The 25,418-nt window shown below is 48.6% G+C and overlaps 1 long non-coding RNA gene across 1 annotated transcript in view; it reads left to right on the forward strand.

Moving 5' to 3' along the window:
- LOC133283054 (uncharacterized) overlaps positions 1-24,594 on the forward strand; it is an 835,298-nt gene extending 810,704 nt beyond the window's left edge. The window contains exons 2-3 of the long non-coding RNA XR_009747749.1: positions 23,593-23,752; positions 24,458-24,594. This is a non-coding gene — a long non-coding RNA (uncharacterized LOC133283054). The remainder of the gene's footprint in view (positions 1-23,592; positions 23,753-24,457) is intronic.
- The last annotated feature ends 824 nt before the right edge of the window (positions 24,595-25,418 follow it).

Below are 25,418 nucleotides of genomic sequence, written 5' to 3' on the forward strand. Positions count from 1 at the left end.
TGCCCCCGGAGAAGCAGCGAGAGCCGGGGGGGGGAAGCCCCGGTGCCCCCCGCCCACGGAGCAGCGCCCCCAGCACCGAGCGACGCCGCTCCCGTAGCAGCACCGGGGCCCAGTGCAACAGCGCCCCCAAGCGGGCGGCCAGGACCCGCGCTATGGGGTGTTGGGGTGCGGGCACTGGGACCCCCAAGTTATGGGGCGCCCCCTTTGTGCCCCCCAAGTTATAAGGCGGGGTCTGGGGGTCCCCGTTTGTGCCCTCCCCCAAGTTATGGGGCGCCCCCTTTTGACCCCCAAGTCGTGGGGCGGGGTCTGGGGGTCCCTGTTTGTGCCCTCCCCCAAGTTATGGGGCGCCCTCTTTGTGGCCCCCAAGGTATGGGGCAGGCTCTGGAAGTCCCCTATGGAGCCCCCAAGTTATGGGGTGCCCCCTTTGACCCCCCAAGTTATGAAGCGGGGTCTGGGTCCCCACTATGGAGCCCCCCTTTGTGCCCCCAAGTTATGGGGTGGGGTCTGAGGGTCCCCCTTTGTGCCCTCCCCCAAGTTAGGGGGCTCCCCACCTGTCGATCCCCCCAAGTTATGGGGCGGGGTCTGGGTCCCCCCTATGGAGCCGCCCAAGTTATGGGGCACCCCCTCTGTGCCCCCCTCAAAGTTACGGGGCACCCCTATAGTGCGGGGGGTGCCGAGGTCCCGCCCCACGTGACCCGAGGTGACCTGGAGGGCGAAGAGCCCGCGGGGGTGGAGCAGGAGGCGGTGCTGGGTGATGACCACGTGACGGGGGAGGGGGCTACGGGGAGGGCGCAGGGGCCAGGATCGGGCGCGGGGCCCGCCCCCTCCTTCCCCCCCCCCCGCGCCCGCCCCAGTTTGGTCCCGTCCGGTTCCCGCCAATTTCGCCCATCGTGGCGGAGCTGGAGCTCCCCTCCGATCCCGACCTGCGCAGGTTGGAGCCCGCGGGTCCCCCCAGTGGGGGCTTTTGGGGTCCTGGGGGGGGTTGGGGTGCTCCTGACCCCCTCTCTTTGTCTCCCCCCCACCTCCAGGCTGTGCACGGGGCCCTGTGCCCCCATCCGGGAGTACATCATGGGCCACGTGCGGCACCCGCGGTGAGGGGGGCACCCCAACATCTGGGGGGAGGAGCTGCAACATCTGGAGGGACCCCAAACCTCGGATCGGTCCCTAAAATACATGGCGGGGGGAGGAGGGGGGTGTTCCTATAGGAATGTGAAGAAGATCAAAGGGAACCTGCTGTGGTATCCGCTGCCCCCCAAAGTGGGGGGGGACACCCAAGCTCATTGGGGAGCCTCCAAAACCCCTCAGGACCCCCTCAAACCCCTTTGCCTGTTAGGACCCCCCAAAGTTCCATTAGGATCCCAGCAACCCCCCAGCACCCCCCAATTCCCCCTTGTGACCCCCCCCCCCCCCCCCCCCTTCTCCCAGATCCATGCACAGGAGCCCAAATTCCTTTAGGACCCCTCCAAATTCCATTGGGATCCCCAGTGTGAAAAACTAGGGACTATGGTATTGTTTATTAAGATTTATGCTAAGCCTGATGTAAAGATTAGACAACAAAAGAAAAGATAACCGTGGTCGCTTGTGCAGATTAAACCAGACACCGCTTGCGCAAGTTTTGAGGAAACATCTGCAAGTTTTGAGGAAATATCTGCAAGATGTTCTAAAAAAAAAAACTGGCAGACATATGGGTGGGGGCAACTATTGCTTTGCTTAAGTGCTTTACTTGCATAAGTTGACACCAAAATTATTTACAAACCGAGACGCTTACTAAGGGCTTTTGCAAAACAATTCTAAAAATTATTGCACAGCAAGTTGAAGACCATATATGGAAAAGGATATCTAAAGGTAACCGAGGAGGACTTCAAGCCTTCAGCCTCAAGCAACTGGGGCATGCGCAGAGTACTCCGTTGAAGATACGAATGCGGAACTGGAGGACTGATAAAAAGGGACTGTTAGAACTGTTCAGTACGGCAGTTGTCGGAGCGCAGACTCCCCTGTCGTCCAGCGCTGTCTTTGCTCATATTCTACTTGCTATAATTAATAAAATTTCAATTGGATTATGATCCGTTGTGGTCTTAATTTATAACAATTTCTTGGTGCCGTGACTCGGATAAGGAACGGTGGGCTTTGGTCCTCCGGGGAGGCGCCCCGCGACATTTCGCGGCCCCGCGACCAACAGCTCACCCCAACCTTACCGACGAACCTAAATTCTAGAATAATGAGCAAAGGAGAAACCGGTAAAATCCCATAAAATTCTGTGCACAGGAGTCCGGACGAAGACGCAGGACGCGTAAGTATATTGCGAAATTTTTCGTGGGTTTGCCGTTCGGGCGGGATTGGGTTTCCTGGAATATAACAAATGAGAGGTTCGATATACTGAACCAAGCGAGTGTGGACCCTTAAGTACTGCGTTTTCCATCTCCCGCGAGGGACTGGGCCAGGAACAAGGGGAGTGACTGAGTGTGTGTTTGTGGATATTCCAGAAGATGGGGGCGAAGGGCAGCAAGCCTTCGGCTCCCATGGGAAGGGTACCTACTGTACCTAAGAATACCCCTCTGGCATATATCTTAGATAATTGGAGATATTTCCCTGGAACCCAAGGGAAAGATAAGCAGAAGATGATAGAATATTGTACTAAGATATGGGGAGGGAAGAAGATTTTTAAAAATGTCTTTTGGCCAGTCTATGGGTCAGAAGAAGATTGGGTAAGACAGCAATTAAACCTCTGGGTTAATAGTAAAAAAAAAAAAACCCTTAACCCGGAGGAGAGTCAATATGCAGAAGTCTGGCTGGAAAAACCAGGAACTAGACTTTATCCATTGAATGAACTGAAAACTAAATTAAAGAAAAAGGAAGGAAGAATTGGATGAAACCCTTCTGACCCCCCCTCCTTATATTCCTCCTCCTGCTCCCACAGCCCCTCCAGAGGCCCCCAGAGCATCCACTCCCCCACCAGAGTCGGAACAAGAGTCTCCCCCTCCTCCTAGACGCGTAACTAGAAGTCAAAAAGGGGCAGCTCAGATGTATCCTCTAAGGGAAATACCCATGGGGGGACCTCAACCTGTGATCGGATATATTTCTGTACCTTTAAATTCGGCTGACCTACGAGATTTTAAAAGAACCGAGATGGGAAACTTAATTGAGGACCCACTCGGAGTGGCAGAAAGATTAGATCAATTTTTGGGACCAAACCTTTATACTTGGGATGAGATGCAATCTATCCTTGGTCAATTATTTACTACTGAGGAAAGAGATATGATCAGACGAGCAGGAATGAGACTGTGGGATGCTCAACATGTCCAGGGACCCCAAGCAGATATTAAATGGCCACTCCAAAGACCTAATTGGGATAATCAAGATCCGGTACACAGAACTCATATGCAGGATCTGAGAACTATAGTAATTCAGGGAATTAGAGAAGCAGTACCCCGTGGCCAGAATATCAATAAAGCATTTAATGAAATGCAAAAGAAAGATGAAAGCCCTACTGAGTGGCTAGAACGACTGAGGAAAGCCCTTCAGCTGTACTCTGGGGTAAATCCAGACGACCCTTTAGGGCAAGCGCTCCTCAAAACTCAGTTTGTGGCAAAATCATGGGAAGATATCAGAAAGAAGATTGAAAAGTTAGAAGACTGGCAGAATAGAGGGCTGGATGAATTACTGAGAGAAGCTCAGAAAGTTTATGTAAGGCGGGAAGAAGAGAGCAGCAAGCGACAAGTAAAAATGATGGTAGCAGTGGTCAGAGAGGATCGCAAAGGGCGAACTGGTGAACACAGATCTGCTGGAACGAAACAAGGGAACGTAGTAGTAGAGAAGGAACAGAGATATTGTTTTTACTGTGGAAAGAAGGGACATATAAAGAAGAATTGCAGACAAAGGATCAGGGATGAGGAAATGTTGAAAACAGAATAGGGGAGTCAGGGGCTCTATATCTTAGGGGACCGGAGTCATCATGAGCCCTTGATAAAATTAAGAATAGGTCCCCATAAACAAGAGTTCACCTTTTTAGTAGACACTGGGGCTGAAAAATCAACTATTAAGCAAATACCTGAGGGATGTAAAGTTTCCCCTGAAAAAGTACAAGTAATTGGGGCAAAAGGAGAACCCTTTAAAGTAAGCAAAATCAAAAATGTAGTATTCGAAACTGAAAATAAATTTGGAATAGGTGAACTCTTGCTCGTCCCTGAAGCAGAATTTAATCTGTTAGGACGAGATTTAATTGTTGAATTGCAATTAGAAATTAAAGTAAAAAATAATGAACTAACAGTGTCTACTTATCCTTTGACCGTGGATGATCAAAAACAAATTAACCCCGATGTCTGGTACTCTCCGGATACAATAAGTAGACTGGAAATCCCACCAATTAAGATCCAGATTTCCGAACCCCACATACCTGTGAGGGTGAAACAATATCCCATCTCCCTAGAAGGACGGAGAGGATTAAAACCAGAAATCGATCGATTGTTGGCAAAAGGAGTCTTAGAGCCTTGTATGTCACCCTTTAATACTCCCATTCTGCCTGTAAAGAAACCAAATGGGAAGTATCGGCTCGTACATGATTTAAGAGAAATAAACAAAAGAACTATTACCCGGTTCCCTGTAGTAGCAAACCCATACACATTGTTAAGTAAACTAGGACCCCATAATTCCTGGTATAGTGTAATTGATTTAAAGGATGCTTTTTGGGCCTGTCCACTGGCAGAGGAATGTCGTGATTATTTTGCTTTTGAATGGGAGGACATAGAGACAGGCCGTAGACAACAATTGGGATGGACCGTGCTTCCCCAAGGGTTTACGGAGTCCCCTAATTTGTTTGGACAAGCCCTGGAAGAGCTCTTAAAGGAATACCAGGTCCAAACGGGAAATGTGTTGTTACAATATGTAGATGATCTACTCATAGCAGGGAATAATAAGGAGGATGTAAGAAAAGAAAGCATTCGACTCCTAAACTTTCTTGCACAAAAAGGACTACAGGTATCACAGGAAAAGTTACAATTTGTGGAGGAAAAGGTGAAGTATTTGGGACATTATTTGTTTAATGGCAAGAAGATATTGGATCCAGAACGCATTAAAGGAATTCTGGAATTACCTATGCCTGTCACTAAGAGGCAAATTAGGCAGGCATTAGGGCTATTTGGGTATTGTAGGCAGTGGATAGAGAACTACAGCTTTAAAGTTAAATTCTTATATGAACAACTGTCTAAAGACAAACTACCCAAATGGACCCCACAAGATCAAGAGCAGTTTGCCAATCTCAAAAGGGAACTAAGCCAAGCACCGGTTTTAAGCTTACCAGATTTAAAGCGGCCATTCCATTTATTTGTTAACATACATGAAGGTACGGCATTCGGAGTATTAACTCAGGAATGGGCCGGACAAAAGAAACCGGTGGCATATCTATCAAAGCTGTTGGATCCTGTGAGCAGGGGTTGGCCGAGTTGTTTACAAATCATTGTGGCTGCTGCCTTAGTACTTGAGGAAACGAATCGCATTACCTTTAACGGAGAAGTAGTTTTATATGCACCTCATAACATCAGGGGAGTGTTACAACAAAAAGCAGAAAAATGGCTTACAGATAGTTGATTATTAAAGTATGAGGGAATACTTGTAGAATCCCCTAAATTATCTTTAAAAACTATTGGGGCAGTTAACCCCGCTGAATTTTTGTACCCAGGAGAAGGTAATGAACTATTGCACAATTGCTTTCAAACAATTGAACAGCAGACGTATTAGACCAGACTTAGAGGAAGAAGAACTACGATGTGGAGAGATACTATTTATAGACGGGTCATCACGAATCGTGGAAGAAACAGCTGTCCGGACTGCTGAGCGCGGATGGACTCATGCCAGTCGCATTAAAGGCCCAGTGACGAAACCCCACTGGAAAGTAATCAGTGCACCAGGTGATACCAAGATAATATTAAGAAGATAAAGTTATGATAGAGACTTGGTTTGATTATTTTAAAGCTTTACCCTTTGGAGTTAAGTGTGTGATTTGTTTTGCAATTGCTGTTATAATGTCTTTAATAGTGTATTACCTGTGGAAACATACCAAGTGCGGTCGTAAGAATTGTTAAATACCCATGCAACCTGATATAGACTATAGAGACCCCACGGGAATAAGGAACAATTATATACAAAACCTACGATTAAGGTGTAGCAACCCACAGTGTGATTGTTATCCATTTGTATGTTTTAAATGCAAGGTATGCCAGGACAAATGGTGGGTGCACTGTTATGAGGGGTACCCTCCGAACGGAGTCTGTGAACAATGCTATAAATTTGAAAGATGGTTAACCGATTGGAAATTAAAACAATTTGAACAAAGACGAGAAATTGTAAAAGGATTCCCCCAATGGTGGGATATTTTTGCTAAGGGAATACACCCCCAATATTATTGTTACCACTCAAATCAACCAGTCCCTTTTGTGACTGAAATCGTGGCTGTCCAGTGCCGGAGGGAAGTACTAACCGTGTCTTGCTTGGCCCCATTAATTAAGGCTGTAAAGTGGGAAGCCTATGTAAGCAGGCAAAAAGCCCGAAACAGCTATTCTCCTGAAGAATTCCCTTGCTGCCGAGAAGATGGTACACCCCGTGGCTCGAAGCAACCGAGTCGACGGGCGAGGCAGAAGAGAAACAAACCGTGGAGAAAAGAGCCAGAAAAATGGGATGCAGAAGCAGCCATGGCCGAACTTCCCCAGGACTGGTAAGAATATATTTAAATTGGCAAAATTGACAAACACCCTTTTTCCTGGTATACCATTAGTCTTGATATTGATAATAACCCAGGCAAAAGGGGAAAACCCACATGAACCATTTAAGTGGGAACTAGTATCTTGGGAAGGAACGAGAACAATAGCCACTTTTAGCGACCCAGGGCCACCTGAATTCATAGTGGAACTTTATGTGAGACAATAGCCTCAGGCTGGTCAGTAAATGCGTACAGGTGATTATTGTTCCTCGTCTGATCTATCACACCTCTGAGGAGGTGTTACACCATTTTGAAGGAGACCTGAATAGACAAAAACGAGAGCCAATTACAGTGGTAACCTTAGCTACACTGCTGATAGCGGGCGGAGTTGGAGCAGGCACAGGCATAGCCTCCCTAGTAAAAGGTCAGGAATTACAAAGTTTGCAGATGGCTGTAGATGAGGATTTAGCAAAAATAGAACAATCGTGAGGCGGGCAGGTCATGGTATGAGAACTGGTTTAATGTTTCACCCTGGCTAACCACTTTGTTATCTACTTTAGCAGGACCGCTTATTATGCTAATCTTAGGACTTGTATTTGGACCTTGTATACTGCGTTATATTTTACATTTTATTAAGGAAAGGCTTGACATAGCCAAATTGCTTATTCTAACTACAAAATTCGAAACAAAGTATAAGAAGGTATCTATCAATGAAGAGGAAGAATACTGTGAATGTACTATACCACGAAAATGCTATGAATGTAACTGCGAGGTATTACCTTGTGAATGTTATGATAAGTGTTGGGAGTGTGGGAACAAATTAGCTTACAGTACTGAGAATGAAAATGAAAGTAACATCTAATAAACAATAATAGGATAAAAAGAAAAAGGGGGGATTGTGAAAAACTAGGGACTATGGTATTGTTTATTAAGATTTATGCTAAGCCTGATGTAAAGATTAGACAACAAAAGAAAAGATAACCGTGGTCGCTTGTGCAGATTAAACCAGACACCGCTTGCGCAAGTTTTGAGGAAACATCTGCAAGTTTTGAGGAAATATCTGCAAGATGTTCTAAAAAAAAAAACTGGCAGACATATGGGTGGGGGCAACTATTGCTTTGCTTAAGTGCTTTACTTGCATAAGTTGACACCAAAATTATTTACAAACCGAGACGCTTACTAAGGGCTTTTGCAAAACAATTCTAAAAATTATTGCACAGCAAGTTGAAGACCATATATGGAAAAGGATATCTAAAGGTAACCGAGGAGGACTTCAAGCCTTCAGCCTCAAGCAACTGGGGCATGCGCAGAGTACTCCGTTGAAGATACGAATGCGGAACTGGAGGACTGATAAAAAGGGACTGTTAGAACTGTTCAGTACGGCAGTTGTCGGAGCGCAGACTCCCCTGTCGTCCAGCGCTGTCTTTGCTCATATTCTACTTGCTATAATTAATAAAATTTCAATTGGATTATGATCCGTTGTGGTCTTAATTTATAACACCAGGAACCCCCAGTTCCCTCCCATGATCCTCCCTGATCCCCCCAACTCCTCCTTTAACCCCCACCGCCCCCAGGTTTCTTCCTTAACTCGGGGTTCAGGTACCAGCACCTCAAGGAGATTCAGGTTTGGGGAGCGGGATGGGGAGCGTTAGAGGGTTGTGGGGCGGCTCTATGGGGTTTTGAGGGGTCCCACAGGGACCAAAACACCCCTCTGCACTCCAAAACCATCCCCCCTGCACCTCAAAACAACGCCCTGCATCCCAGAACGCCCCCCCTGCACCCCAAAACCATGCCCCCTGCACACCAAAACACAAACCCTGCACCCTAAATCCACCCCCATGCATCCCAGAAGCCCCATGGCACCCCAAAACACCCCCCTGCACCCCAAAACTCACCTCTGCACCCCAAATCTACCCCTACTGCAGCCAAAAACAACCCCCTGCACCCCAAAAGCACCCCCCCTCTGCACCCCAAAACACACCCTCTGCTCCCCAAAACCACCCTATGGATTCCCCCATGCACCCAAAACCCTCTCAAGGACCCCCCCGAATACATCCTGCAGCCCGGTTTCCCCCTCTGCAACCCAAAACTGCCTCTGGGCCCTCCCCCATGATCTTTTCCTCCCCACTCCTGAACCCCAGAAACCTTTAGGGACCCCCTCTATACTTTAAACCCCTCTGGGTTTCCTTCTGAAGTGGGTGCTGAGCTCATAGGGGTCCTTAAAGCCCCCCAGATTCTCCCGAAACCCAGTGCTGAGACCTTTTGGGATGCCCCCAACCCCTCCATGGTCCCTGCAGCCGTTTTGGGGTCCCCAAAATGGGATCTGGACCCCTTTGGGCCCCCCAAACTCCCCTCAACGTTTGGCTTTGGGGCCCCCCTTGCCAGCAGGTTGATGCTGGAGGCCACGGGGCTCTCAGGGGCTCGGGGGGCCCAGATCCAGCAGGGCCCAGAGCTACGGGGCAGCCCCATGGACTCCCCAGAAACTGCCCTGGGGCCACTGAGGAGGCAGCTGCAGGAGGGGAAGCAGCGGCTGGTGGGTGCCAACGGGGGAATATGGGGATTTGGGGGGGTGCTGATGGGCTTGGGGGGGGGGGATTTGGGAAGTGGAATTTGATGGTTATGGGGAGGGGTTGAGGTCCCTAAAGGGTCCCAGCGCCGCTTTTTGGGAGGGATGAGGGATATTTGGGGGTCCTGGAGGGGGATTTTGGGTCTATAGGGGATGACATGGGGGAGTTTGGGGCTTTAGGGGGAATTTTGAGGGTGCTGGGAGGGGGATCTGGGGGTTGTGAATGGGTTTGGTGTTAAGGGAGAGCTTGCGAGGGAAATATGGGGCGATATTTAAGGTGTTTGGGGGTCTTGGGGGGTATTTGGGTCCCTCCCATGGCTTTGGGGTCCCTCATTTCCTTGTGTCCCCCCCCTCCATCCCTTCCAGTCACGTCGCTGGATCCAGCTCCGGGCTCTGGGCGCATCCAATGGGAAGCTCCAGGCGCAGCTGCGCCCCCTGCAGGCCCAGGTGAGCAAAGAGGGGGAGGGAGGGGGCGGGGCTTAAGGGAGAGAGGGCGGAAAATGGGTATGCGGTGGGGGATGGGAAGAGGGGACAAATGGGCGGGAGGGGTGAGGAAAGGCCCCATATTCAGCCCCATGGGGGGCAGCTGGGACGGGGTTAAACGGGGACACGAGTTGGGGAGAGCTCAGAGCTGATTGGCTGTTGCCTGGGCAACGGTCGCCAGAACGAGGCCGGGAGCGGGGCGCCGGGGGGGGGGGGGAGGTGGCCTGGCAACGCGCGGGAGCCGGTACCGGGAGACCCCGTTGCTAGGCAACGGCGGCAACAAACCCGGAAGTGCGGAGAGCATCGCGGAACGGGGATGGGGAAAGGCCGAAACACGCGGGGGGGGGAGAGGGGGCCTCGATTTCCTGTGAAATCTTTATTTATTGGTTAAGTTTCCTTTTCATACATTCTTAAGGTGACCCCTCCCCTCTCCCCTCCCCCCCCCCCCCTTCCCCGCGCTATTTACATCGGTGTCAGTGAGGCTTCGGATATAGACCGCCCCCCCATCTCCCCTTTATCCTCCCCTCTGCCATCCCGGGTATAAAGAGGGGGGGAGGTGCCACCCCCCGACACCCCCGGGTGGGGGATGGGAGGTTCTGTCCCTTGGGGACCCTCCCCCAACACCCACCACCTCCCGTTTTGGGGTGCTGGGGGGAGGTGAGGCCCATCCTCCCCCTTCCCCACACACAGTTCATCAACAGGCACTTAATGACCTCCCCGCACCTTCCCCGCCCACCCCACCCCCGTTTTTGGTTACATGAAGCCGTTTCTACAGGGAACCCCCCAAAACCCACGCACCCACCCACAATGTGTTTGAGGCCAACACTAAAACAGGATTGCAAAGTCAAAGAACACGGACCTGGATGCGCAGGGCAGCCCCGGGAGATGCAGCCTCCCGAGGGAGGGGAGGGCTCTCCTCTGCACTGGTTACTGCAGGGCTCTCCCTCCTTAAAGAGCCCACGCTCACCGTGGGGGCCCCGTCACAATGGGCAAATCCCCAGCGACCGCCACGGCTTTGGGATGGCGGCAGCATCGTGCCCATGGCCACTGGGCACCCAGGGGTGCTCCGGGAGTCGCTGCGGGGGGACCAGCCTCTGCCCAGCCGGCTCGGGGAGGTCCCTCACGGGCTGCTCTTCCTCAGTGCCTTTGGTCCGGAGGTGGAGCATGCGAGGGGTCACAGCTCAACCTGGGCCATGGAACAGGGCGTCACGGCCACCTACGAGGAGTGGAGAGGGACCGACATTGGCACAGCAGAGAATCATGGAATCCCAGACTGGGCTGTGCTGGAAGGGACCTTAAAGCTCACCCAGCTCCACCCCCCAGAGGCACGGGCAGGGACACCTTCCACTACAGCAGCTTGCTCCACGGCCCTGTGTCTCTGTGCACTCCCAGGGCATCCTGGGGATACCCCTAGAGAATCCCAGAGAATGCCTGCAGCACCTCCAGAGCACCCCATGGACCCAGTCAGAGCTCCTGAATCACAATGAACTTGGGGACATGGAGACCACAGGGGTGGCTGATTCTGGAACTCCCCGTGTTCAGGTGTGTGAGGTCACAGAACCCCACAGAACCTTCCAGCAGAGGCACCGGGAGACGACAGCTGCCCCACGGAACACAAGCTGCCGGTGGAGGAGGCAAGAGCAGCTCCTCTGGTGGTTCCCGTCTTGGTGTCTCGGAGCCAGTGCTGCCTGTGGACAGAGGAGCGTGGAACGAGGTGGGTGGCGATGGCGATCTTGGGGTGCTGTAGGAGTTGCCAGAACACCTCAAGAGACTTCCCCAGGGTGGCTGCTTTGGACTCGGTGTGTGAGTTGGGCTGGCTGAGCCGGCAGCGGAGCGCTGCGGCTGCTGAGGGATGATCCTGGGATCTGCCCTCATTTCTTGTGGGGAGAGCAAGGGCCTGTGGGGATGGGACAAGGGAGAACGATTTTAACGTGACCGAGAGGGGAGACTGAGATGAGATCTTAGAAGTTCCCTGTGAGGGTGGTGGGGCAGTGGCACAGGGTGCCCAGAGAAGCTGTGGCTGCCCCATGGCTGGCAGTGTTCAAGACAGAGCTGAAAATATCCTGACCCTTTCCTTGGTACATGATTGAGTTGCAGGTTTTATTCCATTTTTGGCTAAATCTGAACTATTTATGGAAGTTTCTAGCCTATTTTAAGCTTTTCCTAGCTATTTCTTAACTGGTTTAGGCTGTTTCAAACCCTTTTTTTCCCCAATTCTAACAGTTTTTGAACCATTTTGACCTTTTCCAAACGTTTTTTTTGTCCATTTCTGACTAATTTCTTGCCATTTCTAACCCATTTTTGCTCTTTCCTGATTCGGTTTGAGCCATTTTTGGCCATTCCTAACCCAGTGTTGCCAATTTCTAACCCATTTTAAGTCCTTCCTGGCTATTTCTAAAAAAATTATGGCCATTTCTATCCTAACTTTGGCCATTTCTTACCAGTTTTAAGCTTTTTTTTTTGCTATTCCTAGTCCACTCTTGCCTGCTTGTCCCCTGTTTGAAGCATTTTTTACCACTTCTAAACAATTGATGACCATTTCTATCTTATTTTTGCCCATGTCTCACCAGTTTTAAGCCATTTTTGGCAATTCCTAAAGAATTCATGGCCATTTCTAGCCAGGTTTCAGCTTTTCTTAGCTATTTCTTAGCTGGCTTGAGCTATTTCTAACCTTTTTATTTCCCAATTCTAACTCTTCTTGAGCCATTATGGCCATTTCCAAACCGTTCTTGTCCTGTTCTTACCAATTTCTTTCTAACCCTTTTTTTGGCCTTCCCTAACTTGGTTTAACCCATTTTTGGCCCTTTCTGACCCACTTTAAGGTTATTTTTGGCTATTTCTAAACAATGGCTGGCCATTCTCACCTTATTTTTGCCCATTTCTTACCTGGTTTATGCCATTTTTGGCTAATGCTTCACTTTTTTATGGGCATTTCTAGCCTGGTTTAAGCTTTTCTTACCTATTTCTAAATTGGCTTGAGCTATATCTAACCCTTTTTTGCCCAATTCTAACTCTTTTTAAGTCATTTTGGCCATTCCCAAACCCTTTCTGTCCAGTTCTTACCAGTTTTTTTCTGTTCCTAACTCAGTTTTTGCCCTTTCCTGACTTGGTTTAAACCATTTTTGGCCCTTTCTAACCCATTTTAAGTCTTTTTTGGCTATTTCTAAACAATTGCTGGTCATTCTTATCTTATTTTTGCCAATTTCTTGCAGGTTTTCTGCCATTTTTGACTAAGTCTGAACAGTTTCTTGCCATTTCTAGTTTGGTTTAAGCTTTTCGTAGGTATTTCTAAACTGGTTTAGACTAGTTCTAACCCTTTTTTGCCCACTTCTATCTCTTTTTAAGTCATTTTGGCCATTTCGAAACCATTTTTGTCCATGTCTTACTAATTTCCTGTCATTTCTAACCCATTTTTGCCCTTTCCTGACTTGGTTTAAAACATTTTTGACTTTTTCTAACCCATTTTAAGTCCTTTTTGGCTATTTCTAAACAATTGCTGGTCATTCTTATCTTATTTTTGCCCATTTCTTGCCCGTTTTAAGCCATTTTATGGCAATTTCTGAACTATTTATGGAAGTTTCTAGCCTGGTTTAAGCTTTTGTAAGCTATTTCTAAACTGGTTTAGACTAGTTCTAACCCTTTTTTGCCCACTTCTATCTCTTTTTAAGTCATTTTGGCCATTTCCAAACCATTTTTGTCCATTTCTTACTAATTTCCTGTCATTTCTAACCCGTTTTTGCCCTTTCCTGACTTGGTTTAAACCATTTTTGATTCTTTATAACCCATTTAAAATCTTTTTTTTTGCTATTTCTAAGCACTTGCTGGTCATTCTTATTTTTGCCCATTTTTTGCAGGTTTTTTCCATTTTTGGCTAAATCTGAACTATTTATGGAAGTTTCTAGACTGGTTTAAGCTTTTCTTAGCTATTTCTAAACTGGCTTGAGCTATATCTAACCCTTATTTGCGCAATACTGACTCTTTTTAAGCCATTTTGGCCATTCCCAAACCCTTTCTGTCCAGTTCTTACCAATTCCTTTCTATTTCTAACCTGGTTTTGCCCTTTCCTGACTTGGTGTAAACCATTTTTGGCCCTTCCTAACCCATTCTAAATCTTTTTTGGCTATTTCTAAACAATTGCTGGTCATTCTTATCTTATTTTTGCCAATTTCTTGCAGGTTTTCTGCCATTTTTGACTAAGTCTGAACAGTTTCTTGCCATTTCTAGTTTGGTTTAAGCTTTTCCTAGGTATTTCTAAACTGGTTTAGACTAGTTCTAACCCTTTTTTGCCATTTGTGAAAAGAAAAGGTGCTCATTTGATTTTGGGTGGTTGTTTATTCATATCTCCTTTAATATTTCAAAGCCAGCCATAAGGGCCTGACAGATTACAAGCTTTATGAAATATCAAAGTAATTATTTAGACTTTCATGCTTCTTTGTGCAGATGTGAAAGAATAAATACCCATAAAGTCTCAGAAGTGACACTTATCCTGGGCTGAGTCGTGGTAGCGATGTGGTTTTCTCCCCTGACCTGTCCCAGATAACTGGAACTATAGATGCTTGTCACTCCAGGCAATGTATTGTTCCCTCTGGTTTGTGCTCTGTGGAGAGATGAGGTTATTGTGCAGCCATGAAACTCTTGGGCTTCAACCTTTGGGGTCTCCCACTCAACCTCACATGAGATTCAGACTGCTTCTTTCTTAACATGCCCTGGAGAATGTTACTAAATCACAGTATCATGCAGTGCTTTGGGTTAGAAGGGACTTTAAAGTTCACCTAGTTCCACCCCAGGTACCTTCCACTAGCCCAGGCTGCTTGAAGCTGGTTGCTGTGTTAGTAGAACAAGTCCACCTGGTTCCTGGTGTGGTGTTTATTTATTTAAGTATATTTTCTGTCTTAAATCTCAAACTGAAAGGTCAGAGTCTGATGGGAAGAGGGATAAAAAGCAGAATTACAGGAATGCAGGAATTAACGTGTGGACGCTTGTGTCAGTTTTAAACTCAGCAGGTCTGTGGCTGAGCTGTGCCACAGCGTTTAAACTGTGATGCTTGGATCTAAATGGTTGTAATTCCTTGTCTTGAAACAGAGAGAATGTGAGGTCGAGGAAGGAGGTGTTGGAATGAGCTTGACTCAAGAGAACGCTGGGAGGAAGGAGGAGGGTGGGAAGTGAGAGATGATAACCCCAGCTCTGAGAGAAGCGCTCGCAAAACCAGGTGAGGTTCTGCAAAGAGCAGATGGTGGCTCAGGCTTTGAAGCCTTAGTGGTGGACTTTTAGCAAGCTAAGTGAGAGACGGTGTTCTTTGTTAGAGGTACTGCTGCGGACCCTCAGTCATGGCAGGCTCTGAGCAGGGGCAGGACAGGGCTTAGGCAGGGGCCGTTGGTACCTGCTCATTTCAGGGAGGAACCTGCAGCTGGGTGATACACCTGAGTGTGATGCACTCTGAGTGTGGTGAGTGTATCAGAGTTCAAAGGGTTTCATGTAGCTGCTAAGCAGCTTGGGAGAGAAGGTGATAGTCCCACATGCCTTTAGCTCCTTTAGAGTGTGTGTTTCTCTAAGACTACTTAAAGATCAGCTTTGCCCCTGCTTTTACTTCTGTTTCAAACTCTGATTTTATTTCAAACTCTGTCTGTGTTTGATCCAGAAGTCTCATTGTTCTGCCTGCCTGCAGGCGGTTGAGGGGACTGCTGGTTCTGGCAGGGGTGGAGTGGGCTGCTGGAGACAGGGCTGTCTAGAAGTGGGCAGTGGGGAGGCAAGTGTTCTTGTCTGCAGCGAGTCCCCTGCTTGTTAGGTTGGAGGGGCTGCTGCCCCTATGGAAGGGTGCACCAAGTCCCCCCAGGCAGCTCAGGTGTTGCTTTGCCACACAGGGGCCTGAGATGGGCTGGTGAGACTGCCCTGGCTGTTCTGTGGTTCAGGGTCTGTGCTGGCTCTGCGTTGTGCCATGGCAGTCACAGGGGTGTTTCACACCGGTTCACTTTCTGACCGCATCTGTATTGGTTTGGTTTTGGGCAGTGAATGAAACTGTGCTTTTCTTATGGACTTATTACTTATGGTAATAATTACTTATGGTTTATTACCTTTTCAAGTTCCCTTAGGTGTTTTTATCAGCAAATGTCATCTTTTGTCATGTGGACGCCAGATTTAATTGCTGAAAGGCCGAGTCTCCATTGTGCTTGTATTATTTAGTATTTTCCTTGCGTTAATCTGATGATACATTCTGAAATTGAGTTTCCCCTTTTCCCTCCCCCCCCCCCCCCAGTATTTGTCATCCTCTCTGTGTAGTAAGTAACATTTGCGTTAGTTGGCTTTAACTCAGGAGTAAGAAGGAGGCAGGGTTGGAATTGTTTTGAAAGCTATAGATGAGATTTTGTCTGCCCTATAGAAGGGCATCACCTGCTAAGTGCTGTAGTGCAGTATTGGATAATTTCAATCAATGGAGCTACAGCATTTTGCAAAGTGATGGATACAGGTATTTTCAAGTCCTCATTTCAGGAGGCCACTTAGTTTTACGAAAGTCATTTGGACATATTCATAGATGTGAGGTTTTCTCTACTTCACCGATTCAGAATGAAATTAATTGTGCTGAAACACTTGACTGAATTTAAATTTTAGAGTAATTCTTGTGCCTCTTCCTTCATTGATGCATCTGTTAAAACTGTATGGTTCTGTTCTCTTGAATTTGTTTGGGGTTCTGTGTTGGGTTTTTTTCCCTCCCAGAAAGAGGCATGAGGTCACGGTCACTCACTATATCATTAGAATTAGCTTTTTTCAGGGAGTGTGACCTTACCTTTTTGAAGCCACTTTGGCAGCTTTTTACCCGTACGGTAAACAACTTGTGTCATGACATGGCCAAGCCTGGGATTCTTCTTCCTCTTCGTCGGTCGCTTGCAGAGCTCTTCCTTGTTACAGAAAACAGAGTTAGTGTAAGCAGTTCCTGTACTTGCATCCCTGCTCTCCCCAGTGCCCAGAATGATACATAGTTCAGTGTTAAATTAAAAGCAGTTTTCCTTTCCTTGGCAAAGTTCATCAGAGCTTTAGAACCATTAAATGCTTCAGAAAGATGACAAACTTTCTCTTGTGGAGTCTGGCAGCAAATTCTACTAGAGGGGCCATGCTGTTGCCATATCCATTGTGGAGCCTTATATAATAGTCCTGACTCCTCCTTATGCACTTCAGGCAGCAAGCCCTAAAGCCACTCTTTATTCTGAGAGGAATGCTGCTTTAATAATTAATTTAAAGGTATTTAAATGTGCTTTTCCTTGAGCTGGTTTTGCACATTACGTAGGAACAGCCTGTAACAAACTGATTTCTGTGTTCACAAACTGTGTTCTAGTCAGGGAGAGTCTTCTGTGTAGTTCAGATACCTTTGGTTCGTGGGGACTACTGTAATGATCAGCATTTTAATGATAATGAGTAGGATGATATCTTTACTAGAAGTGTTGGTGTTCATTGACGGCTTTGTTGCAGGAGCTTGGATCTCACAAGACACAAGAGTGTTTGCTTGCCTTAAATACTGAAGATCAACTTCATCGCTGCACAGCACAGGTCCTAAGATTGCACAACCTCAGTGATGTGTGGTTTTGCACTATCTTTCTGACAGGCAGAGATAATGAATGGTTTCTGAGTGCCCAATGGAGTTGTATAAAGCAGAGATAAATGTACTTTGACTTCCCAATACCCTGAAAGGCTTCTGAAATACGTGAATGAACTACGCACAAATGTTCTCCTTTCCTAGTCAGCTGATGTGCCCCAAAGTGGCTGTTGGGTGTCATCTGGTTTACCAAAGTGACCTCTCAAGTGCCAAAAGGTGGGAATGGGGATGGGGGCTGGTCTTTCAGTAGCTGGAAATGCAGTTGCCTTGCTGGAACTGCCTGGGTACATGACAGTTGTTTCACTACTACCTTCTTAGGTTGGAGGGGCTGCTGCCCCTATGGAAGGGTGCACCAAGTCCCCTCAGGCAGCTCAGGTGTTGCTTTGCCACACAGGGGCCTGAGATGGGCTGGTGAGACTGCCCTGGCTGTTCTGTGGTGCAGGGCCTGTGCTGGCTCTGCGTTGTGCTGTGTAGTCACAGGGGTGTTTCACACTGGTTCACTTGGTTTGGTTTTGGGCAGTGAATGAAACTGTGCTTTTCTTATGGTCTGTAGAAGTGGCCACTTGGAGAAGGAAAGCAATGCTGGAGGGATGGTCACCTTCCTACCCTATTTTTTTTTGACACAAAGGGCAGCTCCCCAGAGAAGTTGTGATGTTCCAGGGACAGAATTCATTATCCTAAAATCATAGAATCCCAGCCTGCTTTGGCTTGCAAGGGACCGTAAAGTTCCAGCCCCCTGCCACGGGCAGGGACACCTTCCTCTAGAGGACTTTACTCCAAGCCCTATCCAACCTGGCCTTGAGCACTGCCAGGGATGGGGCAGCCGCAGCTTCTCTGGGCACCCTGTGCCAGTGCCTCAGCAGCCTCACAGGGAAGAACTTGTGGCTAAGAGCTCATCTCAGTCTCCTCTCTGGCAGGTTAAAGCCATGTTTAAAGATTTCAGTTTACAGATGCAAGCTTGGAGCAACCTGGTCTAGTAGGTGTTCCTGCCTGGCAGGGCTTGGAACTGAATGAACTTTGAACCCAGATCAGGCTGGAATTCTATGGAAAATCGGATTCTGTGATAAATGTAGTTATATCTGGAGTTCTCCAGTAACTCCACGAGAGAAGAGTCAGCACTGCAAAACCGAGTCATTCTAGGGATGACTGTTACAAGGTCTCCCCTGAGCCTTCTCTTCTCCAGGCTGAACAAGCCATCCTGCTGCAGCAGTCCTACAGTCCCTTCTCATATCTTCTGTCCTGCTTTGAGTTCATGGAAGCAAGTCCTTCCACAAATCACAAGACTCTTGTGGTTTTTAAAAGCACTTTCTTGAAGACTGAGCAGAGCTAGGAATGAGGCTGGGTGTTTCTCCATCATGCTTGGGCAATCTGAAAACTTCCACTGCCCAGATTCCACTTCTTTCTATATTTGTGTAAAGTAGTGATCTAGTTTGAGCAGGTTCCTTTCAACAACAGTATTTCTTGTTTTCCTTACTAATTTTCTAGCTTTATCAGACCATTGTCTTTTGGGTGGTGGTTCTAGTGCAGCAGTTGTGTTACCACTTTTAAAATGCACTTTAAATCAGTGGTGATGGGTTACTGCTGTGTGTCAGTGATTTCAGCTCAGGCTCTTTTAAACTGCACTCTTGCAGAAAACTGGGGTCTTTTTTGCCTGTAAAGAGTCTCCTAGTGTGAAGTTCCCCTTTGTGCACGAGTGTCAGCTTCCACAAATAATCAGTGCTTCAAACAAGACAGCTTTCATTTAAGGAGATGGCTTGATAGAAGCACACCGATTTGCCAGCTCTGAGTTACTTGGAAGAAAAGCCTTCTGAAAGTCATTTGAGTTTGTGAAGACAACGTGACACCAGGCTGGCTTTCGCCAAGCTAATGGTGACTGCACTCTTAGAGGAGGATGGGTAAGTCTCTTTTCTTGTACTTTTTGAGGATTTTTTTCACGCACTGCTCTACTTCATCCTTTCATAATTAAATCTTTTGCTCTGTGCTTTCAAAGGCTTGCCTGTAAAGCAGCTTTTGGTGGTGTAGAGATCTGAACTGGAAAGTGTCTCTGGGTTTCTTTCTGGACGTGTTGCCACGATCAAATAGTCAGCAGTCCTCAAAAGCAGTTCACAAGTTGTACTTGTAGAAATTTGATTTATCTTATCTGTTCTGCTTGAGAAACTAAAATAGCAAAATAGCTTGCATGGGCACTAAATCCATACATTTTCTGGAGCTTAGAAGGGCATGCTATGGGTATGTCACTGGTAAATGATCAAAACCAGAATACCTTGGATATCCTGGAACATGACATGGGTATGTAGTCGGCAGTCCTGCTTCTGTGGCTGAGAGTACCGCAGGGTCCCTCAATGAGTTCTTTGAATTTCAGTGAAAAGACTTTTAAAGGACTGCTTTTTAGGGATTGTTGTTTCCAGTGTAGAGTTGTGTCCTGGGTTTAGCAGTGGCAGTCAATTTTTCTCCTTCTTAGTAGCTGGTGCAGAGCTGTGTTTTGACTTTCAGCCTGGGAACAGAGCTGATAACACTGATGTTTACTCTGACCAAGGACTTTGTGAATCTCATGCTCTGCTAGGGAGGGGGGGAGGCTGGTAGAAAGCAGAGACAGGACACCTGACCCAAACTGGCCAAAGAGGTATTCCATACCACAGCCTGTCATGCCCAGGGAGGTAACGGGGAGTTACCCGGAAGGGAACTCTCTTCTCGGTTGGGCTCGTTTCGGCAGTTGGTATCATCTTCTCTTTCCTTGTTATTTCCCTTTTCATTATTATTCTTGGTGGTAGCAGTAGTGGTTTTGTGTTCTACCTTAGTTACTGGACTGTTCTTATCTCAGCGCGTGGGAGTTCCATTCTTTCGATTCTCCTCCCCATCCCTCTGTGAGCAATGGTGCGTGCGGAGGGGGAGGGGTAGGGCAGGCCCAGGGATGAGGGGCGGGGGGGCAGCTGCATAGGCGGTGAGGCCCGGGGGAGGTGGGGGTGTTCCATGGGGAATTGCAGGGGTTGCCCGGGGAGGGGGGGCGGAGCGGGGTTCCCGGGGTGCTGCAGGTTCCCGGAGCGCCCCTGGAGGGGTTCGCTGGGGCTGCTGCAGAGCCGCAGCGCTCCCAGCTCTGCTCTTTGGGAGGTTCAGTGTTGCTGGTGAAGGGCTTCCCATCAAGGTTGTGACCTGAATCGAGGTTCCGGTGTGGCCTTGAAACTGGGTCAGAGCTCTTGTAAGCAGAGTGGCAGCTCATGTGTACGAGCAAGGGTTGTGCTCAGCAGCAAGCCCTTGGAGGTGATTTGGCCCTTGCTATGGAGCTTTGTAGCTCGAGAGATTTGCACGTGTTGGATCTGTGCAAAAGTAAGGAACTTCTTCCTTCTGTCCAATCTCAACTTCCCCTGTTTAAGTTTTAAGCCGTTACCCCTTGTCCTATCACTCCAGTCCCTAGTGAAGAGTTCCCCTCCAGCATCCTTGTAGGCCCCCTTTGGATACTGGAAGCTGCTCTGAGGTCTCCACGTAGCCTTCTCTTCTCCAGGGTGAACAGCCCTGATTTTCTCAGCCTGAATTCCTACAGGAGGTGCTCCAGTCCTGTGATCATCTTCGTGGCCCTCCTCTGGACTTGTTGCAGCAGTTCCATGTCCTTTTTATGTTGAGGACACCAGAACTGCACACAATACTCCAAATGATGTCTCATGAGAGCAGAGTAGACCTGCTGGTCACACTCCGTTTGATGCAGCCCAGGATACGGTTGGCTTTCTGGGCTGCAAGCGCACTTAAGCTGGCTCATGTTCATTTTCTCATCGACCAGCACCCCCAAGTCCTTGTCCACAGGGCTGCTCTGAATCTCTTCTCTGCCCAACCTGTAGCTGTGTCTGGGATTGCTCCGAGCCAGGTGTAGGACCTTGCCCTTGTCATGGTTAAACTCCATGAGCTTGGCATCAGCCCCCCTTACAAGCGTGTCGAGGTCCCTCTGGATGGCATTCCTTCCCTCCAGCGTATCAACCAAACCACACAGCTTGGTGTCATCGGCAAACTTGTTGAGGGCACACTCAATCCCACTGTCCATATCGGCAACAAAATGTTGAACAAGAATGATCCCTGAGGGACACCACTCATTACTGGTCTCCAGCCGGACATTGAGGCATTGACCACAACTCTTTGTGTGCGGCCATCCAGCCAGTTCTTTATCCACCGAGTGGTCCATCCATCAAATTGGTGTCTCTCCAATTTAGAGATACGGATGTCGTGTGGGACAGTGTCACATGCTTTGCACAAGTCCAGGTAGATGACATCAACTGCTCTACCCCTGTCCATCAGTTCCGTAGCCCCATGTCCCTAGTTTGTCTTTTATTCAGTATGTACCTATAGAATCCCTTCCTGTTATCCTTAACATCCCTAGCCAAGTTTAATTCTAAGTGGGCCTTAGCTTTTCTAACCCAGTCCCTAGCTTCCTGGACAATATCCCTATATTTTTCCCAGGCTGCCTGTCTTTGCTTCCACCTTTTAGAAGCCTCTTTTTTTCCTTCAGCGTTTCCTCAACAGCTCCTTTTTGATCCAAGGAGGTCTCCTGGCCCTCCTACTGTGCTTCCTTCTAGTTGGGATGCAACACTTCTGAGCTTGCAGTAGGTGATCCTTGAATATCAACCAACAGTCTTGGGCCCCCCTGCCCTCCAGGGCTATATCCCATGGAACCTTACTAAGCAGGTTCCTGAAGAGGCCAAAGTCTGCTCTCTTGAAGTCCAGGGCAGTGAGCTTGCTGCGTGCTCTCCTCACTGTCCTGAGGATCTCAAATTCGACCATCTCATGATCGCTGCAACTTGGAGTGTCACATTTCCAATGAGCCCTTCCCTGTTGGTGAGCACGAGGGCAAGCATGGCACCTCTCCTTGTGGGCTCCTCTGTTACTTGCAGAAGGAAGTTGTCTTCCACACAATCGAGGAACCTCCTGGATTGCTTGTGCCGGGCCGTACCATCCCTCCAACAGATATTAGGGTGGTTGAAGTCCCTCATGAGAACAAGGGCCTGTGAGCGTGAGGCTTTTCTTAATCTGTCTGTAGAGTGCTTCATCCACAGATTCCCCTTGATCAGGCGGTCTGTAACAGATCCCCACAGTAATGTTCCCCATAGCTGTTCTCCCTTTAACCCTGACCCACAAACTCTCTGTTGACTGCTCACCTGTCCCCAGACAGAGTTCCATACTCTCCAGCCTATCCCTAACATAAAGGACAACTCCCCCTACCCGCCTGCCAGGCCTGTCTTTTCTAAAGAGCCTGTAACCTTCCATCCCAACACTCCAGTCATAGGAGCCGTCCCACCATGTTTCTGTGACGCCCATTATATCATATCCCCGTAGAGGCGCCCGCATCTCTAATTCCTCTCGTTTGTTCCCCATGCTACGGGTGTTTGTATAGAGGCATCTGAGCCGAGCTCCAAATGCAGCCGGCTCATTGGCTGGAGCGGCTGGGATATCTCTACATTGCTCCCAGCATTTATTATAGGTGCTGGCAACTGACTGGGTGTGTTGGGATGGAATGAAGACCCCCTCCCCCAACACATGTAGCTTAAAGCGTCCTTGTCCAGTCTGGCAAGCCTCCTACCAAAACCGCTCTTCCCCTTGTCAGACCCCAACTCCACCAGCCCGCAGTAGACCTGGCCTACTAACTTGGGTCGCATTCAAGATACACAACCCCCTGACACCACCCTTCTAACCCTTTGTTAACCTGGCCAGTCCTCCTAGCCTTTTTAGGGTTCTCCCCTGTATCCTGGAGAATGGATGAAAAGACAACCTGAGCTCCAGAGCCCCTAACCACCTCTCTCGGGGCTCTGTAGTCCTTCTCTATGTTCTCCAGGCTACTGCTAAGTACATCCCTAGCACCCACATGGATCACTAGAAGTGGGTGATAGTGGGCCTTACTAGAGCAGGCTGCCTCTTTGCAACATCTCTGATCCATGCCCCTGGTAGGCAACACACCTCCCTTGAGACTAGGTCAGGCCAACAGATGGGTGCCTCTGTGCCTTTCAAAGTAGAGTCCCCTGCCACTATGACCCGCTGCTTTTTCCTGGCAGCACCAGTAGAGATCTTTCCCAGTGCATCAGGCGGTTGTTTCTGGTGCGAGTGTGTTTCCACATTAGCCGCCTGCAGGACAGCAAAGCGGTTCTGGGTGGGGAAGGCAGATTTAGGAGGAAGCCCCTTGCCTTTAATTGTCCTCATCCTCTTTTTTTTTTTTTTTTTTTTTTTTGGTTGTGTTCATTCTCAGTTCGTGCTGTTGGAATCTGCTCGTGCTAAATCTGGGATCTGTTTTAGATTTAGATGTCTCAGTGGACACCTGGAGCTTCTTCTCTACTTGCCTGGTGTCCTTATGGCTGCACAGGCTTTACGTCTATTCTGCAGCTGCTTTTGGGATCAGCATTTGAGTCGTCATTCAGTTCTCCACCTCCAAACCCAGAAGAAGGTAACAGAGCATGTAAGTGCTTTGAGAAGAGCCCCAAAATCTGTGTGTGGAAGCGAGTAGTTGCTGGGGAAAGGCAGCCCCTGGTGCAGTGAAATGTGGTACTTCATTGTGGGCTCACCTGGGTTGTTGCATGTGCCAGCTGTAGTTCAGTGTGACTGATGGTTGTAATGCTCAGTCTGAGTTGTCTTATGTTTGTGGGTAACTGAATGCCCTTGTTGCTCTGCTGTTACAGCAGAACTCAGCTGAACACTTCCCTTTTGTTACCGAGGGAGTGCGTCAGCCTGGGTTGCTCTGTCACTTCAGGCAAATCACTCTGCTTCTGCACAGTGTTCTCACTTTTCCTGTGATGTTAATGATAAGGTTGGGCTGGTTTTGGGACCAGAGTGGGATTAGGCCACTCGGGAACTTAAATCCTTCTTGTTCAGGTGAGCGAAGTTCCGCTTTAGGAGTTGGGAAGTTCTTGTCTTCAGCCAGAGCCTGTTATGTCACTGGTGTGCGAGGTGAGCGTGTTGTAGCATGGCCTAGTTCGGAGACAGCTACTTGTGTGTTTCTGTAGGGTGAGAGACGCTCACGTGCTTTGTTCCATTTGCATGGTGCTGAGAGTCTGGTCAGAGGACGGGAATTTTCAATGCTTTTGGGAAAAATGGGGTTACCATCGCTTTGAAAAGGGATGGAACGGGACACAGTGCTTGTTTCACATGACACTTTGTTTCACAGGGTGAAAAACCCACTGGGAATCCCTCTTCTTCTGAAGGGATAGAAGACAAGCTAGTCAATGGATGTGCCACCCTGCAGAGAAAGGAGGTCTGTGTTGCTGGTGTAAAGATTTTCTCGGGGTCTCAGGCTGCCACAGCAAAGTTAGGAGTTACTTTTTTCCATCAGACTCCTTTGTCTGGTTAGCACACAGGAAGGAGTGAGAATGCACATAGGTACTAGGCTAAGCCTTCCTGTGCTCCCCTCACTTGTTGCTGGCATTTGGGATGGGTAGGGTGTGCCCAGGAGGGACCTGGGATGACTGTTGCCACCTGCTGACTCTTTCCCCCTTAGCCATCTTTCTGTGGTGGGGTCTTTGCGTGTGCATCCTTGAGCTGCTCTCCACCCCTTCCTCAACAAACCTACTTCTGTCTGTAACTGCACCTTCCTTGTCTTGCATGGCTCTACACTGTGGACTTCTCAGAGCTTTTTCCTGAAACTCCAGGCCTTGGATCAGGAGGCTGCGTGCTCTGGAGGAGATCACGGGATCTCTGTTCCTGACCCTAGGGAGAGGAAAGGAGGTAAAATCCTCCCCACAGCTTGTAACAAGCTCTGTGAGGAGAGTAGCTCCGGTGACATGGGGCAAGGCAGGCTGCTGTGTGGAAGCTGCTGTCCCTGAGCCTGTATGGACCTGGTGCACTGCAGCTTGCATGAGAAGATGAACCGATTGGAGGGAGAAGGGCTTAATCTCTCCCTGTGTGGCTGTGCTGTGGTCCCTTCTCCTCTTCTGCCTGTGTGTACTCGCCACCAGTGGTCAGTGACAAGCACTGCCACGCAAAGACACCTGCAGCGATGAGCTGTGTTTTCTGCTGTGATGACAAACAGTTGTTCTGCCATGACAGCTGGATGCTGCCCTCTTGCCTCTGCAAATGGTGAAATCCTGAGAGTGCAGGTGTTGAGGGACTGGAAGTACACTCTTGTGCAT

This window comes from Pezoporus flaviventris, unplaced genomic scaffold, assembly GCF_033815535.1.
Source record: "Pezoporus flaviventris isolate CSIRO_AGI_PZ_B2104156 unplaced genomic scaffold, CSIRO_AGI_Pfla_v1 ptg000151l, whole genome shotgun sequence".
In the NCBI taxonomy this organism is placed as follows: domain Eukaryota; kingdom Metazoa; phylum Chordata; class Aves; order Psittaciformes; family Psittacidae; genus Pezoporus; species Pezoporus flaviventris.